Below are 13356 nucleotides of genomic sequence, written 5' to 3'. Positions count from 1 at the left end.
GACCACCAAGCTGTAACCTTCCCGTAACCAGACTAACTAACCAGTCTGATGCTCACCCCAACTGTTCCAAGTGAGTAGGCAGCTGTCTACACTGTCTGCCTCTCCCAGGAAACACTAGATCCAGCCAAGCAAGGGGCTAGACCTGCAGCTCCATCAGATGAGGGTTGGCAATTACTTTTAGGTGCTCTGCACTTGCAGGTCCATGAACTTGATTGGAGAGAGGGATAATCAACCACCTCTTCTGGAGGTTTTAGCTGTTCTACCATAAGGCTGCACTCTTGAGAGCGCACTTAGAGCTCAAGAATGCTTCTGAGAGTGTTGTACTGGGATCAGTAGCATCAATATCATGTGGGAACTTGTTAGAAATGCAAATTCTTGACCCTATCCCAGACCTACTGACTCAGGAATTCTGCAGACAGGGGATAGCAATACGGTGTTCACAAAGCCTCCAGGTGATTCTGGTGTGTGCTAAGATTTGAGAACCACTGTCCTACAGGAAGGCCCAATTGTTGCTGGGTCATCCCCCCTCTGGCCCTTCTGGGTATGATCTTGAGGTAATCACCACTGTGTCCCACTGGCTCACTTGGTCAGGCTCACCCCATTCGTTCTCACTGGCTCTGTTCCCTCCTACGAAGGAGGCGGTGGTCCACCCTCACAGTCAAGTAAGAATACCCTCTACTGGTCTTGTGCCTTCGTCGGCAGGGTCCAGTGGGAGCCCCTGAGCCCTGTTTACTTCTGGCAAGACTCCCCTACTTGCTCCTCCCTCAAAATTCACAGCCCTAAACTATTATTTTCACTTTGACTATCAACACTGATTTTATCATGACTTCCTCCCTAGGATTCTAATACCTATACAGACCTGTGTACCCCGTTTTCTGACGCTATCTTCTATACTCCCCCAGCTCCTGACCTCACTTCTATCAGGCCCTCTGGAATTCAAGATCTATCATCAGCAAAATCCCCTAAAACCTCAATCTCCTCTCTCAATGTTTGCTTCGCCTTCCTGTTGCAACTGAAGGCTCTAGCTTTAGGAGTCTAAGTGGTGACCCTCATACCAGTGGGCCTGAAGTTGGAGTAAGTGTCCTTCATGCTCCTCTTTACCCCTTCCAGCCCATTCTCCCTCCTTCCTTCTGAAAACTCCAAGCTTTGACCCTCATCACACTCTAACGTCTATTTCCTCTCCTTATAATAGTCATCCACCCACTCCTACCCAAAGATTTTATCTGTTTCACAGCACTATTGTTATAATTCTTCAGGATTTCCATATACATTTGATCTTTTAAATAACCTGATCTCTCAGTTCCTTGATCTCCTTTGCTCCAATCATCCCCCTAACCTTGACCACTCACTGCCGTGGTCGTATCCTAGATCTTGTAATGACCAATAACTCATCCCCTCCGTGATCTCAGTTCCAAGCATCCCACTCTAGTCGCCACTTCCTATTTTTCCAGCTCACGTTTAGTCCAATTCCAACAGTGCTTTGACTCAACCAGAACCTCATCTACCTCATGTTGTCACTCTCTTCTTACCCAGCCTAAGATTCATGGTCTATCGTGTTAATCACTCCCTTGCACACACCCTCAACTCTCTTGTCCCTCTCTCATCTCATGCTCTTAGTGAGGAAAACTGCAACACTGTTTAAATACAACTCTCTGCCACCATGGTAACTAATCTTACTAGAAATATATGGGCTCTTAATGCTGCCCTTAAATTATATTGTGTTTCTCCTGTCCATTCTCTCTCCTACCCTCCCAAGCAACTATTTCACACCTTATCATCACTTTTCAAATCTCCAACACTTCCTCCATAATCCTCACTCTCAGTCAATGACTTTGCTTCCTATTTCATAGAAAAACAGAAGCAGTCAGTCAGAAGAAAATTTCTAAAGACCCCACCACATCTACTTGCCTTCTTGCATCTGTGCCTGTATGTTCTGCATTCTCTCCCATCACTACAGAGAAACTACTGATGCTTCTAGCAAAGGTTAATTTCACCACAGGCACAGTAGATCCTATCTCTTCTCACCTACTCAAGTTTATTACCCCAACAACTTCTCTTCTCTATCTGACATCATCAATTTTTCCCTGTCTCCTGGATTTTTCCCATCAGTACTCCAGCACACTCCCACTTTTTTATAAACCTTCTCTGAACTCTGCTTACCCTTCTAGCCACTGCTCTATTTCTTTCCTTCTCTTTCCAGCTAAACTCCTTACAAGATTTATCCATACTCACTGTGTCCAATTCTTCTCCTTCCATTCTCTCTTGAACCCACTCTAGCCAGGCTTTTACCCTAACCACCCTTCCAAAACTGTTCTTGTCAAAGTCCACAATGATCTATCTTCAATCCCAACTGATCCCTCTTTCCTCATTAAAACATTTTCTTCACTTGGCTGTAGGACATTCTTCCTCTGGGGTTTCATTCTACCTCATGGGTCACTTCTTTTTGGTTTCCATTGCTAGTCCCACCTAGGACTCAATCTATAGAATGATCTACAGATTCATCCCTAGCTACACATTAAATGCCTAGCCAAGACAGGTCTCAATGTCCCACACCCACTGTGTCCCTTGTTTGAGTGCAGACAACCTCCCTCAGTAGATTCAGCATCCAGTGGTTCCTACAAACTCAGTTCTGCCTGACAGGTTAGTCTCCCTCTGGTTTTCTACTAGCCTAAACTGCTGAGGTCCCAGAATGCTTGGAGGCTACTTCACCCGTCACGTGACAAGAGGAGAGAGGGAATAACGTGAAAGCCTAAAATGAGGATGTTAGCTAAATGTCAAAAGGCCAAGGAAGATGAGAAAAGGTCACTTACTCTGGCTTTTGTAATTACTCAGACAAACTGGCGCATTTGCTCCACAGCTACATATGAACCAATGTTGCCTTCAAACAGTAGGCCTAGCTCTGTATAGCAGGGCCCCGGGGATGGGACTCTACCAAAACCAGCTTTCTCCTCTTCCTCATCCCCAGTCACAGACCCTAGAAGAGTTTCCTGCCCTCTGCTTACCCCCCATTGGATTTGATGAGTGATCCCCCTCTCTCTGGCACGACCTTTGTTCCACACCTAGGATTTGGTTTCCCTGCGCCCCAGCCCTTAGAAATGAGCCTGATCCTCTCTGTCTCCCAGCCCAGGTCATGAACCACATGCCAGAATGTATATTGTATATATTCTTGTAGAAAAACAGAGTGCAAGGAATTTTAAAGAGAGGAAGTACATAAGAAGGTGAACAGAGAAGTCAGTTGAAAGTCAAAGAGACCAGAGAGAATTTTTACACTGGGTTTGGTGGAGCTTGTTTAAAGATAGAAGGGAAGGGGAGAGAGAAAAATAGAAGGAAGATGCTAGAAGAGAACATAAATATGACACCCAAATCCCCTAAGAAGTAGGGTAAAAGTCTGCCTTCCTCCAAGATTTTAAGGAACAATAAAGTAGCAAACATTAATTATTTTCTTTGAGCTACACACAGTTCAAAGTGCTACATACATTGACTCAATCCTCATACTAATCCTATGAAGTAGTTTCTGTGAATATCCTATTTAACAGATGAGGAAAGTGTGGCACAGAGAGATGTAGTAACTTGCCCAAAGTCAGACGGATAGCAAGCAACAGAGCCAGAGTTTGAACGCAGACAGTCTGGTTCTAGCGCTGTGCTCTCGACCACTCCCTGCCACTGTCTATGAAAGGACAAAGATAGATTGATGGCATGTCAGTAGGAAGACTTGGGTAAGCCATCTGGGAACTCACTCTGGGTAGTCCCAATTTTTTTCCTTACATGAAGGGGTAGGAAGGCCTAGAGAAGTGCTGTCCAACAGAAACATAATGTGCCCCGGAAATGCAGGTCACATATCTCAATTTAAATTTTCTAGTAGCCACATTTAAAAAATAAAAAGAGGGGCCAGCCCAGTGGCATAGCAATTACGTATGTGCACTCCACTTCAGTGGCCCAGGGTCCGCCAGTTTGGATACTGGGCACAAACCTATGCACCACTTATCAAACCATGCTATGGCAGACATCCCATATATAAAATAGAGGAAGATGGGCACAGATGTTAGCTCAAGGCCAATCTTCCTCAGCAAGAAGAGGAGGATTGGCAGTGGAGCTAATCCTCCTCAAAGACAAAATAAAAATAAAAATAATAAAAATAAACAGGTGAAATTATTTTAATTAAACTCAATGTATCCAAAATATTATAATTAATATTATAATATTATTTTAACAATATTGTATCAATTGCTGAGATATTTCACTTTCCTTTTTTCATACTAAGTTTTTGAAATTCGTTGTGTATTTTAAACCAACAGCCCATCTTAATTTGGACCAGCCACATTTCAGGTGTTTAATAACCACATGTGGCTAGTGGCTCCATATTGGACAATGCAGGCTTAAAGAGCTATTGGTAGGAGGAGTGAGAAAGAATGAGGATATGAATGGAGATTAGGTATTTAAGAAGAGGGAAAAATCTAGAATACCTGTGGTTTGGGATCTATCTTGAGTAGTTGATGAGAAACAAATAATAGGATTGACAAGCAGAAGCCAGATCTGCATTGAAATAAGACAACATAAATCTATATGAGTGTGCATCTTTGTGTGTGTGTGTGTGTACACACACACATAGGTACTGGGTGCAAACAGATTCAGCATTCATGATTGGTAGGCCAGCAACTGGCATAATTTAACATCAATAAAGATTTAACATCTCTCCCACAAAATGCCTTAGACTGTCTATAATAGAAATAGTCTTCGGGGACTTAATTCCAGGTTGTCTCCCATCTGTCTATCCCTTGTCTAATTTCCAGTCATGCTGTGCCCAGTTCTCAGTGATGTACAATCTCCTCTCCAGTCTAACATCTATGACCCCTTTCTCCTCATTCGCTCCTCATTTTGGATACCCACGGCAAACACACTGATCTTGGACACTTTGGTACCGCCTTTGTCTTTCTCATACCCACACCTCTCCCTCCACGAATTTTATTAATGACACAAAACCACATCCTGTGGAACGAGGCCAGAAATTATCCCACTAACTACCTACTGTTCAACATGGCATCCTTCTTTTTATTTAATGCCCTCCCTTTATTTAAAGTTTGTCATCTCTTTAGTAGTGAATGTTCATTAAGGATCACAGATCCAAAGAATTGTCTAAATGATGTTTAGATTAAGAATCACAGGGCAGTTTGCCTGGAGGCCAGATTGGAAGACAGGAGTTGGAAAAACGAAAGAAAAGTGACTGAGGAAATGTATATCTATAAATATATTTTCTAAGTATGTAGCAATATAATAGCTATGAAATTGAATCTTCTTCCCTAGGGTAAGTAGGTTGCAGTATCAAAGGCCTTGGCAGGCAGAATAACCCCCTTTTCCAAGTTGGAAGATATCATCCTTTGATCAAAAATGTAAGATCCTTTTATTTTCCCCACTATAGTCAGTGTTTCAATTTCAAAGGCCACTCACTGTTTCTGATCTGTTATCAGTCAGACAGACTCAACACATAGAGAAAGCCACTTTAGTATAAGCTGCTGTCTCCTTTATCACAAATGCAGACTTAAGGATCCTATCCTGCTAAAACTGTACAGCTCAAGACAAAAAGGTGGAAGTGAGGGCAGAGGAAAGTCAACTTCATGATGAGTAGTTGCAGAATCTATAGTGAGAGGTAGAGATGTCAAGTGTAGGCGGAGTATGGAAAGTTACCTATATGGCTAGATAAATCTCTTTGTCTCTGAGCTAGGTTCACTCCTAGGAGCAGAATTGCCAAAAGAAAAATATTAGGATGTTGTCGGGCAGGTAAACCTTTAACATCGCAAGCAGAAAGGAAAGTACATTAATATATTGAGTACCTCATACATGCCAGGCACTGTGCTGTGCTGTCTTTCTAAATACAGCAAACCTCACATTCACCTCTGACAAGGAAAGAGAAGGTCAGAGAAGTTAGACACTTCCCCATAGTTCTCTCTTAAGTGGAGGCAGCATTATTCAAACCCCTGCCTCTCCTACCCTAAAGCTTGAGCTTTTTCTTTTAGTTATTTTCTTTTTTTTAAATTCCCTTTCTCCTGCAGCACACTGCCTCCATAGAAACAGAGAGAGGATTGGGTGTGTTGGTCTGTGGACTGGTTTAGCCAGAAGGATAAGCCTGACTACACAGACATTTTTTTTCATTTTGTCCATTCTGTGTACATCATAATTGTGCATCCCTCAAAAAATGTTTGGTCAAATAAATATAAGACACATGAAAACATCTCTGCCTCATCCCCACAACATAAATCATATTTGCCAAATGTTGTTAAATTTGCCAAATTGGTGGTTCACCAGCCTTAACTACTAGTTCACTCCCATGCCTAACTTCACTGGGACCACAATGTAATTTTTGCCATCTGATTTTTGCAGGAGCTCTTCATATCACTCATTCATATTATTCCTTCCACAGTATTATTCAGCCAAAGACAATTAGACAAAGGACAAAAGGCAAATGATAGTTGGAATGGAATGACAATGGGAATTGAGCCAAACATAAACTATATCTTCAGTCTAATAATATATGTAATTTCCCAGCTAGTTTTATTTCAGGTTTATTTACTTTGTTTCCTTGCATAAATTTTTGTGACCAAATTCATTTTAGTGTTTTTTTTTCAAAATCATAAAAGTAATATATACAAACTCTAGAAATACATACTCACTAGAGTCTATGTGTTGTTTGGTGTGAACTCTTTCATAGCTTCTTCCATATGCTATACAAACATTTATAATTACATGAAAGTTTTTCCCACTTTTTATAAAAATAATGTACTACACACTCTATTCAACAATTTGTATTTTGTCACTTAAAAATAAATCATGATATTTCTCCAGATCGGTTCATTTAGATTGTACTTATTCTTTTCAGTCACTACATCATTTTCCATTATACCTGTATCAAAACATATTTATTCCTCTAGAGATGAACATTTAGGTGTGTCCAAGTTTTGGGTTGTTTTACTATGATAAATACTATTACAACAAATTTCCTTGCACACATACCCTTCTGGACACATATTTCTTTCACAATAAGGTGTAGCCCCCAAAACAGAGCAATTAGCTCCAGAATGTGCAAATTTTTTTAAATTAACAATATTATTGAGACACAGACCTTAAGTGTACAGTTGAATCAGTCTTGACAAGTGCATATACCCATGGAACTGCCACCCCTATGAAGATACAGAACATTTCTCTCACCCCAGAAAGTTCCCTTGTGCCCCTTTCTAGTTAAACCCGCCCCCCACCCCAATCAACCATTGATCTGATTTTGCCTGTTTCATAATTTCCAACCAACAAATCAGAAAGTTTGCTTCTTTTTGTGTGTGGTATCTTCTGTTCAGCGTAATAGCTGTGTGTTCATTCCATTTTATTACATGGATGTACCACAATATTTGTTCCTTTTTAATTGCATAAATTTTCCATAATATCTTCAAGTGTTCTTCCCCTGACAAACATTAAATTTTTCTGGAATTTGTTTAATTACAATAAATGATGATACATTAAGCTTCCTTGCACTCATGTCTTTATGAACTGGTACTTGTTTCATCACAGGATGTAGCCCCCAAAACAGGATTTTTTAATTCTTTAAATTTTTAATTGTGTTAGCTACTGCCAGATTATCTTCCCAATAGGGGATAGCAATTCACACTCCTACCAGCCCATTTCCGCACACTTTTATCAATCTGAGGAGCACTTGGGGCATCATGAATACTGACCCCTAAAATGTTAAACACTCATTCAGCGGAGCAGCACATATTAAGATATCAAAAGTACGCATATGGGGCACAAACTTGTACTGAGCGCTTTGCTGGGCACTGGCGATAAAAAGTTAAAGCCTGATCCTCATCCTTGAATGTCTTACAAATCAAGTAAGAAAAACAGTGTGATTAGTACAAGAATGAAGGTTTTCACGTGGTGCAACAGGGGAGGAGATTTGGGAAAATCAGCTTGGGAGGTCTGGTAAACATGTCTGGACAAGTGCTTGTAAGTGCTAGTTTTGAAGAAGTAAGAGTTAGTTGGATGAAGAAGAGGAAAAGAGTATTACAGGCAGACAGGAGACTGGAAGAAGCCATGGAGGCATAAAAAACTGACCATCTGCATTAAAGGGGACTACCAGGACATGGGACATGGCAATTACATGCAAGGGGTGATCACAGGGAACAACAAAAAAAGTGCTATAAAAATTGGCGAAATTTGGCCTGGCCCCGTGGCCGAGTGGTTAGGTTCGCGCGCTCCGCTGTAGGCGGCCCAGTGTTTCGTTGGTTCGAATCCTGGCCGCGGACATGGCACTGTTCATCAGACCACGCTGAGGCAGCGTCCCACATGCCACAACTGGAAGAACTCACAACGAAGAATACACAACTATGTACCTGGGGGCTTTGGGGAGAAAAAGGAAAAAATAAAATCTTTAAAAAAAAAAAAAAAAATTGGCGAAATTTGAATAAGGTTTTAGGTTAGGTAATCCTATTTTATTAATGTCAAATTTCTTGTGTTTGATAACTGCCCTGTGTTTGTATAAGTGGATGCCTTTATACTTAGGAAATATATACTTAATTATTTAGAGATAAAAGGGTGTAATGTCTATGATTTACTCTCAAATGGTTCAGGAAACAAATAATACTATGTAGACAGGTAAATAAATAGATAAGAAGAATGGTAAAGCAAATGTGGTAAAATGTTAACAATTGATGAATCTAGGTGAAGAATATATGGGGGTTTTTTATACCAGTCTTGCAATTTTTCCCTAAGTTTGAAATCATTTCCAAGCAAAGATTTTTTTGTACTAATATTCAAAATACAATAATGCCTTCAGTCACCTTCAGTTGCTTCTATATGACTAATGTGAATCATATAAAATGGAAAGTGGTGAGCTCTGAGGGCGGAGAGGCAAGCAAAGATAAATTCTCAACAGGCCTTGTTCTTAGCTGAAAAATGTTACGTTCATCCTGAAGGCCTTGTGGAGTAAAGGAGTGATGATATCCAATTTGCATTTTAAAAAGAGTACTTCAGCAGCTTTGTGGAGAGGAACTTGCAGCGAAGGCACCAAATGAGAGGCAGGAAGACCAACTGAGAGGCCACCATGATAATTCAGACAAGTAAAGGCCTAGCTGAGGTGATGGCTGAGAGAATGGAGAGACGGGCAGAGCAACCAAATCTGTTAAGGTTCTGCATGACGTAGAAAGTGAGGGATGTGGGAGGATTCAGGCTTGGGAAACTGGTTAGATGATGGTACAAGTCACCAAAATAGAAAACAGAGGTAGAAAGAGAACTTGGGAAGAAGGATGTTGACTTCTAGGTTGACTATGATGAGCTTGAAGTACACATGGAAAATTCAAGGAGAGATTCTAGAGCTTGGAGAAATCTGGACATAAGATATCTATTTTAAAGTTACCTGCATGTCAGTGGTTTGGGCTCTAATAAAGGACTGGTTCTTAAAGCTTTTTGCCTATTTCACTACCATCAAATTAACATCTGATAGTGTCCTATTTTTAGAGGGAGGCTAAAAATGGTAAGTTGCTTTCCTACAATAACTGGAATGTCTTTTTCCAAGTACCTGTGGAAACAGACCCACTAAAAAAAAAAACATATTAATAACTGCTCTAGGTTGAAAGAATATTATGTGTCACAATCTAGAGAGATTTCCGCTAAATGCAGCAGTGGTGAGCTGTTATGCAAAATACAGTCATGGCTCATTGCACCATCTGAGCCAGAAGAGCATGGCAGCTCTGAAGAAAAAGAAAGATCTGACTCATCTCCACTGATCCCCCTTAGCTCAGTCAGGGCTTCACAGACACAAGAATCACCCAGCCATGCCCCCAACACCCTTCACCACTACCACCCAGCAAAACTATTTCCTGAAGATGCCTGCGTTATGCCGCATTCTCTGATGACAATTAAGAGGGAAAGTGGGAACCTGGGAACTTGCTAGAAATGCAAATTCTTGGGCCCCACACCAGACTTACTGAGTCAGAAATTGGAGGTGGGCCCAGCAATCTGTTTTAACAAGCCGGCCAGGTGACTCTGATGCACAGCAAAGTGTGAGAACCGCTGTAATAGACATCAGTGAGGAAAACGAGCCTATTATACTATCAATCCAATGAGTGGCCCCATCCCAAAATTTGGAAATTATGAGCTTCTCAAGGACACAAGCCCTGTCTTTTACTTTTTTAGGTTCCTGTAAACCCAACGTCTAATGCATTAATTCAATAAACATTTACAGAGTACTAAATGAGTCTGACTCAATGTTTAGGAAGGAAGGAAAGAAGAAAGGAAAGAAGGAAGGAGAGGAGAGTTTGGTTATTAAAACTCTGTGGTTTCAAAGCTATCCCAGAGTTTTAAAAGTCCATATTTTTCTCTCATTCTTCCAACAGTGGCCAAGAAAAAATATGCACATGGGAGTACACAAAAATGAGCCAAGATTTTGTGGGTGGTAAAGGAAAGGAGAAAGCAGGGAAACAAAAAAGTATTTCTCTTCTCTTCCCACGTAATTTTCTTTCTTCATTTCCTTAATTCCTTGTCTTTTTTCCCCTCTCATAGTCTCCTGTTTCCTGACACGTAGAGAATTTCACTTAGACGTGCATTTTCACTCTCCCAGGGGCACATACACACCACCATCTGAAGTGAATCCTGTAACATTTCCTCCCCTGCTCTTCCCATCAGCCTTATCACCCAGGGCAGGAGCAGGCCTCCCTCCAGTCAGCTGTCTCTCTCTGCAGCTTCTCCCAGTGGGTACTTTCTATTGCTTACTATCTACAGGTTCAAGGTTCTGTTAAGATAGTATAGCCTGACTCCAGGTATATCACAGGCCACATAAAATCCCATGATTTCTCCTCTAATTTGGGATTCACTCTCCTTCCTTCAAAATCAGCATTTGAAGGAGAAACCAGGTGCTGGAGAGAAAAATAATAGCTAACACTTTTTGAGCACTAATTATGTGCAAATCTACGTGTTGTGTTTTAATAACATTACCATATATTTTCTTTACAAAAACTCTATGAACAACTGTGCCCATTCACTCTGTGAAGTTATGTGCCACATAACCTCATAAACAAGGAAATTAAGGATTAAAAAGATTGAGTAATATACCTAAGATCCAACTGCTGTAAGGAAAAAGAAGCTAATTCCAGAGTTTGCACTCTTAACTACTACAGAACAAGAAATCTCAGAATCATAGAATATTAAGATTGAAATTACCTTAAAAATCATCTAGGCCAGTGGTTTTCAACCTTGGATGCACATTAGCATCATAAGTAGTTTTTATAAGATCCCGAAGACCAAGTCATACTCTGGACCAATTAAATAATCATCTTTGGGGAGATGACCCTGCTATCCGTATTTTTTGAAACTTCTTGGTGATTCGAGTCTACAGAGAAGGTTGTGCTCCACTGATTCAAGTCCAGCTCTTCTATGCTGTTGGTAAGACGGCAAGTAGCAATAAGAACAAGACTTAGAGTACTAGGAGCAGTGCCTGCTACCCTCTGACCCACGATGAACGAATGCAGGCTTCCGCCCGCCATGGGGGCAAGGGTGGAGTGCAGTGCTCTTCTACTGCAAAGGATTCCTTTTTAAATCCTCCATGTCTAAGATTGATAGGGAGAGGTATAATTGTTTTCCTTTGAACTTTTAGCCTGGGCGTGGTATGCTCAAAAGATCAGGGTTAGTGCTCTAGAATCGACTGAGACATTTATTAACCATAATCGGGACACTTAACCTCTCCTGAGCCTGAATTTCCTTATTTGCAAAATTAGGGTAATAATAGCCCATGCCTTACTGACTTCACAGGTACTTCTAAAGATCAAATAAGACGATGAATACAATGTATACATTTGCTGCAATAAGGGTGATACAATGTTGGTTTTTAACAGGTTGGTTTTTAACTTAAAGAAAATTTGCATTGATGGCACATAGAACAGGATCTGAGTCTCGCTCTTGCTAGTCATTAACTGTTCTCAGGGACGTAAGATAAGCTCCTTGAAAGAGTACTCCCCTCTACAACACGTAGAAAGCAAAATCAATAACATCATAATTGTTTTGAGAATTAAACAATACTCTGCACGGTAAGTGACATCTAGAAGGTGTTACTTTCCTTTTCCCAGAGCCATTGAAATTTCTTATTTATTCCATCATATATTTTAAATTGAAGCATACCAGAAAAAAATTAAAGGGTACCTAACATCGTTATTCACTTTAATTAAGAATGGGCAGTCCAAAAGGAGACTTGAGCAAATGCAAAGACATTCTTTGTTCTTGGTTAGGACATCTCAACATCATCAACACACTAGTTCTAAGTGAATTTATTGATTTAATGGGATCCCAATAAAAATATCAAGAAGCTATTTATGGAGCTAGACAAACTGATCCTAAAATTCACATAGAGAAAAAAAACCATGAAAGAACAGCTAGAAAACACTGACAAGAAAGAGCTTTGAGGAGGGACTGTTCCGTCGCTCACTGAAGCATTCTACAAAGCCTTGATAATTAAAACAGTATGGCACTGGTACATGAACAGACAGGCATCCCAGTGGAATAAAACGAAGTCCAGAAACAGAGCCAACAAAATGCAACAATCTAGCATATGATCAAAGTGGCGTCTCAGATCACTGGGATGAAGTTAGTCTTTTAATAAATGGTGTTGAGATAACTGGATGACCATTTGGGAGAAAAAGACAAAATTAGATTAATTCCTCAAACCATTCACAAGCATAAACTCCAAACGGATGAGAACCTAATGTAAAAAATAAAACTGTACAAATACTAGAGGAAAACAAGTGAAATTCTCTTTAACTTGTGTGTAGGGAAAGGCTTCTATGACTCAAAACCTAGATGCAGTAAAAGAGAAGCCTAATAAGTTTGCCTATATAAAAATAAAGGATGTTTGCATGGCCAATTAAAAAAACATAAATAAAGTCAAACTGGGAGAAAACAATTGCAACTTATTACACAGATAAGGAGCAAATAAACCTACCATACGAAGAATGCTCTAAAATTGAAAGGGAAAAGACAAAAATCCTAAAGAAATATAGATAAAGACACAGACAAAAATTTTTAGGATATAAAAATGTCCCTTATACATATAAAAGATGTACCATTGTATTCACAATAAAAAAGTGAAAATTAAAACTATAGTGAGATACCATTTCTCATCTATTGATTGGCAAACACTGAGAAGCTTGATGACATACTCGGTTGGTAAGGCTGTGGGGAAACAGACTGGCTCATACATTGCTGGTGGGAATGCAAAATGAAGAATTCCCCTTTGGCACGACTTTGTCACTATTAACAAAACCACATATGCAATCTGACTTCTAGGAACTTATCCTGAAGATTATATCTCCAATAATGTGAAAATACACA

The sequence above is a fragment of the Equus asinus genome, chromosome 21 (genome assembly GCF_041296235.1).
Source record: "Equus asinus isolate D_3611 breed Donkey chromosome 21, EquAss-T2T_v2, whole genome shotgun sequence".
Taxonomy (NCBI): Eukaryota; Metazoa; Chordata; class Mammalia; order Perissodactyla; family Equidae; genus Equus; species Equus asinus.
The sequence above is the reverse complement of the archived record's forward strand: the minus strand, read 5'-3'. Positions refer to the sequence as shown.